The following is a 6,315-nucleotide window of genomic DNA, read 5'->3' on the forward strand; positions in this document are numbered from 1 at the left end:
GAACTATCCAATCAACCCAAGTTTTAATCAGGTTAGCCCTTACCTACACTTGGTACTCATCATATATCACTGACGCCCGTACTTATGCCCAGTACGTCGCCAGAAAAATCGCATCACCTAATCAGGTGAGCCCATATATCACATGCATAATATTATCACATTATCATTACTCAACCAATTAGTCTTTTCATTATATAACAATATTAACTATATCTCAATATTAATCAATTCATAATGATACTATTTGTATTATATACAACGTACAATGCAGTACAATATACTTTTCTTACCTTTAATCCAGGTTCATACATTTCGGCCAATCCAAGTGGAGAACTATCCCCGATGATCTCGGTCTTATGTCACAACAACGATAAACCAATAAGTGTTTATCCCAAAACACTGCTTATATTCATATAAGATAATCGAGGGTTTTTTACCAAACCACGCGGTATAAATACACTAAAATAAAACTTATATTTTAGGTCTAAAAATATACACCATATTGTAGAGCTCGTCACAAGCTTTGAAACGGTATATAGAATGTCATAAACGAACACCCGAGTCAAAAGTTATGACAATAATATACTTTCTGATCTCTTAAGAATTTCTAAAAACTATAAAATACAAAAATCTCAATTTTCGCACTCATCGAAACACTACCAAAACTTATCCAAATCACTCCAAACTTCACAGAACACATATATGCCATAAATATTACCATCTTTACATAACAGAAATTAAAGTCGAGCCCTTAAATGAAAAATGCCATTAACGTTCGGACTAAGCTTTAAAAAGTTTTAAACTCGATTTCTAACTCAAAATCACTTTAAATTCAACAAGAAAACATCGGAGCTAGTCCCATGACTACCCGAGAATAATTCTATAAGGTCAGAATCTTCATAACTATTCTAATTCACAAAACTCTTATACGAAACTAATTGTTATTTTAACTTAAAACGAAATTAAACCATACCTTAAGCTTTTCCTCTTCAAGGATTTACTATCCTGCTACTACTGAAGCTTAGATTGCTAAGTTTTTGGATTAAAAATCAAAGAAAATGGATATAAAAGGAGAAGGTTTCATCGAAGGGAGAGAATGAGAGTTTCGTTCGTTCGTTCGTTCTGTTTCATTGATAACTTCATATATATATATATATACTAGTTAGGTGTAACGTACTTGTTACATTAAAGTGTTATAATTGCAATTGACAACCTTTTGTATATTTATGTTATGTAGACTAAAAAATGAAAAGGCAGCAGTAGTAAAATATACATACTAAACGCTGTACAATAAAAATATGATTGACTTAATAATACTTAATAATAGTAACCACCATATAATCAAAATAATGATAATCATGAAATTGTAAAGCAACTATAGAAAATAAGTATGGGAAAAATATACAGAAACTACTTAAGTGTTGTCAATCATCTAAAATGACAGCCACATAAAAAAATACTTTCAACAAAATATACAGAAACCACAAAAGCTATTTAAGGGCGGTTAGTTATCGATATTGACAATCAAAAGAATTTACAGATACTACTTTAAGGCTGTCAGTTACTCAAATTGACAGTCACATTCAAAAAGAAATATTAGAGGCAGTAATTAATTCTTTGTTACTTCACTGGATGAAACCGATGAAATGTCATTCGAAGTTGGGGAAGAGTTATTTAGCGAAGAAGGTGACGCATCTAGAAATCTGTTGTCTTCATCAAGATTTACTGTGATTGAGGGGTTTTCCAATGAAGATAGTGAAGCATCAATAGATTGAACATTTTATCTAAGCTTTTTGTTTGCATATAAGGTAGGAGAAACTTGGTGATCGGTTGCATTTTGATGATTTAGTTGCTCGATTTTTTCACTTGGCAGCATAGTACTGATGGTATATTTTATATCTGTTGGAAAACCAAGTATTAGTTTCATAGTTCTCAAGTAAAAGAAGTATCTTTTTTTACCTACTGCATGGTTTATTTTATGTAGCTGATTAATTGTTTCCTGCAATAATGTTAAAAAAAAAGTCATTCATTTATATTATATATAATGGAAATGAAGATATGTTGTTGTGTTTATTACCTGAGTTGTAAATTTGACAAGGTCTGAGGTGCAGCAACATAAGAACATTTCAGCCTTTTTACCAAACATTATTGCCTCCAAGGAACCACTTGAGTCAATAAGTTGTACAGTGATTCTAGTTCTTAATACATTACAATGTAACATACTATATGTAATGTTGTGTCACGTGTGAATTTGAACTGAAGTTATTTTTTATAAAATAAAACATGTTTGATCTGATAATATAGTGAAATGGAGAAATTATAAATAATTTATAAAATATGGAAAACAGAAAATGTAGAATGCGTTAAAAGTAAGACAAACCGTGGTTCAGCTGTTGCATTTTCAGTGTATTTTATACAAGTGAACGCTTGATTGAAGTCACCAGTTGTAAATCTTTTGCACTCGCTACATACCATGTACCAAAGTGTTTGTGTTGGATTTGTGATAGTAATTCAAGCTGTGGTCCAATATGTCTTACCCTAAAACATTAATCAATTTTGTTAGGAGTTTTGGAGTGGTAAACAAATGCAGAGATAACTAAAGTTTAACAAATAAATTACCTCCACTGGTTTAATGGCATTTATAGGTGTCATAAGATGTAGTTGAGGTTTTATTAGATGGGACATGGATTCTAAGCATGTTTTCCTATTCATTCTGAGGTCTTCAAGAAAAATTTCATTTTTAGTACACCTGAAAGTAAGTGTAAATGAGAAATTGTAAGTCAAGTTTATGTTCTATATATTTGAAGGTAAAGGTAAGTGTTACTTACCAACGCCTCAGTGTTTGAACTTTAGCAACATTTGGATTGATCATGAGAGAGCTGCCTATCTTTGTTGATAATGAGATTTCTAAAATACAAAATATAAAATGGTTAGCATGATAATACATGTAAATTTGGAAGATAACAATAACGTTTAAAAAAAGTAATGGGAAATCAAAGAATAAAATGAGATAATGATCTACCATTAAATGATGTGACTTTCATACATCTAGCAACAATGATAGGTGTAGTAGCTATTAGTTTTTTAATTGTAGTACATTCATTAACAACAAAATGTCCCCAGCATGTCAGGCCAATTGGTTTTTTCCAGTATAATAGCTTTAAATTATTAACAAAAATGAAGAAATGTAATCTAAATGTACATGAATTTTGTTTTGTAATCTTAATCTTCATTAACAACTATTAGCTCTTGTAAACCATTACTGGTGTATATTTGCTTCTTAGGATTCACAATAATTGCAACTGCCATCAAGTCTGTATAAACAAAGAAACCAAGAAAAAAGTAGTTAGTATTTTCACTTGTATAGCAATATGTTAATATAAGCAAATTTAAACGAGCAATATAATTACCAACTGAAGTTGATTGATCCATATGATCTAAGAAGCTAACAAAAGGAGTGAAATTGTATTCTACTGAAGTTGACATTGAGATATCTTCCTCTGGCACATTTCAACTAAAGTAGATCTACTACTTATTACCCATTCATATGGTATCCCTAGTACTTGATATTGTAGTTTTATAAATTTGACATAGGCGTTTGATATATAGTAGCATCCGTGAACAGTCAATGTATTTTGAAACTTCTCGATGTCATCATCATATATAGTGGCCTGTATTTGTGTTTTCTATACAAGAGTGAAGAAAATTTTCATTTAGCAAAATGAAGAACAAATGAGCAGACATTTTGCGTATCATAAAAGTTAGAAAATAATTAAGTTGAAGAATGAATAGTGACATCTAAAGAATACCGTAAATGAACGAAAATTAGTAGTAAAAAATGTTCAAAATTAACTTCAAAATAGCTATCTATTATCTTCAGAAAAACAATTTAAGAGAAGAAGAATTGAACAAGAAAATGAGATAATATATTTACCAGCTAACCTGCGAATCAGATAGTAGTAAGTTTTGATATCTTTTTGCAACATTTCGAGCAGTTTTCGGCATTCCTTTCTCTAGAACAATCACTTTCACCCTCCATTTTGTTTCTGAAGGGTGGATATCTTTGATAAATTTCTCAATTGTTGCCATTAAACCCTGAAATGAATTGAAATGATTAAGGTTCGCAGAAGAAGTGATCAACCAAATGAAATCATATTGTTATATTGTGAGGTATACTCTGTTATCTTGCAGCAAAATCATGCCCAAAAAAATAACAGCTACAACATTAAAAAACAATTTAGAAGAACATTTTGAATCCAAAAATAAATGAAATTATATTGATGAAAAATAGTAACTATTAATACACTTTCATTGTCAATATATAAGTTAATTAAGTCTTGACTAAGAAAAATGAGGACAACAAGATATGCACTATTTGTTAGAATGGAAGATTACTTTAACAATAGTCTTATTGATATAAATTCAACCTGGACATGTGTAAAATAAGTAACAAAGGGTTCGTTTGGAACACCGTATTAGGTCGTATTGTATTGTATTGTATTATATTAAATTGTCTTTTATGCAATATTTTTATGTAAAACTATATGTGGTATTAATTTTTATGGACACCTAAATATATAATATTTTAGTATAAATTAAAGTTTAACATAGTATAATATAAAAATATGATATATAATCCAATTCAATATAATACAATACAATACAATACGACCTAATACGGCGTTCCAAACAAGCCCAAAGAGATGCTCCCTAATGTCCATGAGAACTAAAAGTTTGTACCTCACACTACAACACTATCATAGAGTATCTGTAGTGTACAAAATCATTCATTAAAAAATTAATTAAGTGATAATCACATATTTTTATTAATTTACAAACAAAAGTCTATTTTTGGTTTCATTCAGAAAAATAACAAATGGGAACTGTATCTAACACGGATAAAAAAAAGGAATTTATAAAATTTCAATTGAAACAGTAAATATTATTAGCTATAGAATTATACCAATTTTATTTCACTACCCAAACATAAAAATAAATTACCAATCAAAGTTGAGAAAGCTCAACAAAAAGTTTAGACCATACTTTGGTGTACCTCAAAATTGCTATCAAACAATTGACCAATCCCAATTCCGTATAAAACTAGAATAGATAAAATAAGAAAGCTAAGAAAACACCAACCTCAGGTGACCAAGTCCTGCAATGAACGAAGAGCAAACCCAAGCAAAGCACAAGATGTTGTTGAGCCTTCAAAAAACTGGTTATCATGACAAAGCTACAGTGGGGCAATTCATCAAACATGTGAGGCGCAATATTAGAAGAGCGTTGATCAACAAATTGTTAATATATGGAATCATACTCCAAACTTATATAAAAAATAATTGTCATATAAAGAATAGAAACACAATCAAAAAAATTAGAGAAAAAACTATTCATTACCCTGTTTGCTTTTCTTTTTGCCTCCCACTTGTACAACAAACTCCTATAGATAAGAGAGAAGTAAAAGTTATAGTTTTTGCACAGAGAGAGAGAGAGAGAGAGAGAGAGAGAGAGAAAGAGAGAGAGAGAGAGAACTAAGACTTACTTGCTTAGGTAGCTAACAATTAAGGATTGGTACTAACAATAACAATGACACCAAAGTTTTGATAGATCCAGTAGTGGAAGTAGTTTAAGTGTTTGAGGCCTTGAGAAATAGTAAAAATTATAACTGAAAAGAGAGTTTATGAAGGTACCTTTTATTTTATTTTTTTTTGTAGTCAAGTTACGAGCTTGATTTTTTTGGTTGGCAAGTGAAATGATACACGAATGTTACTGGAGAGTTCTAGCAGATGAAGTGGGTAGAAAATGAAGGATACACATCTTCTAGTAAAAGAAAAAAGAGAGACACATGTAGTTTTGTGTGAATGGGCGCTATCATTTTTTATGACTACTAAGTGTAATAGAACATTGTAGAAATTACAGTAATAAAAAAATAATGAAAGATTAGTTTTTAACTTTTGATAATATATTCCAAAAAAATAATTAATAAACACAATTATAATAAAAAAGATAAAACAATAACTTACCAAAATTTATTTATGTTCCTCAAGTGTAAAATTAAGTTCTAAAAAAATTAATAAATTATTAATTTAATAACCAATTTTTTTTATAATGTCTATAACTTAAAGATGTAAGTGTATTTGTGATAGAATCTCTTTGTAAACAATATTCTTAGTAAAAATAGCTTTCGATGAATTTATTATATCAGGTTTAATTAAAATATATATAGAATCAGTTGTTTTTACTCTTGATAATGCAACATACTATTGACCATGTGAGAAAACAGTTTTTGAAAGATATAATCCAATAAAGTCTAAA

At 29.5% G+C, this 6,315-nt stretch overlaps 1 long non-coding RNA gene across 10 annotated transcripts; it reads right to left on the bottom strand.

The window, feature by feature from the left end:
- Positions 1-1,491: 1,491 nt before the first annotated feature.
- On the bottom strand, positions 1,492-5,889 carry LOC115718419 (uncharacterized). Of its 10 annotated transcripts, none has more exons than XR_009686171.1 (9): positions 5,543-5,684; positions 5,398-5,440; positions 5,140-5,233; positions 3,943-4,095; positions 3,411-3,686; positions 2,829-3,314; positions 2,620-2,749; positions 2,078-2,538; positions 1,492-1,999 (listed from the first exon to the last, which is right to left on the bottom strand). It is a non-coding gene; the product is annotated as an uncharacterized LOC115718419 (long non-coding RNA). The 10 variants fall into 10 exon arrangements; XR_009686170.1 differs by having other exon boundaries at positions 3,935-4,095; XR_009686172.1 differs by having other exon boundaries at positions 2,829-2,907; positions 3,023-3,314; positions 3,411-4,095.
- Positions 5,890-6,315: the final 426 nt, after the last annotated feature.

The sequence above is a fragment of the Cannabis sativa genome, chromosome 2 (assembly GCF_029168945.1).
Source record: "Cannabis sativa cultivar Pink pepper isolate KNU-18-1 chromosome 2, ASM2916894v1, whole genome shotgun sequence".
In the NCBI taxonomy this organism is placed as follows: Eukaryota; Viridiplantae; Streptophyta; class Magnoliopsida; order Rosales; family Cannabaceae; genus Cannabis; species Cannabis sativa.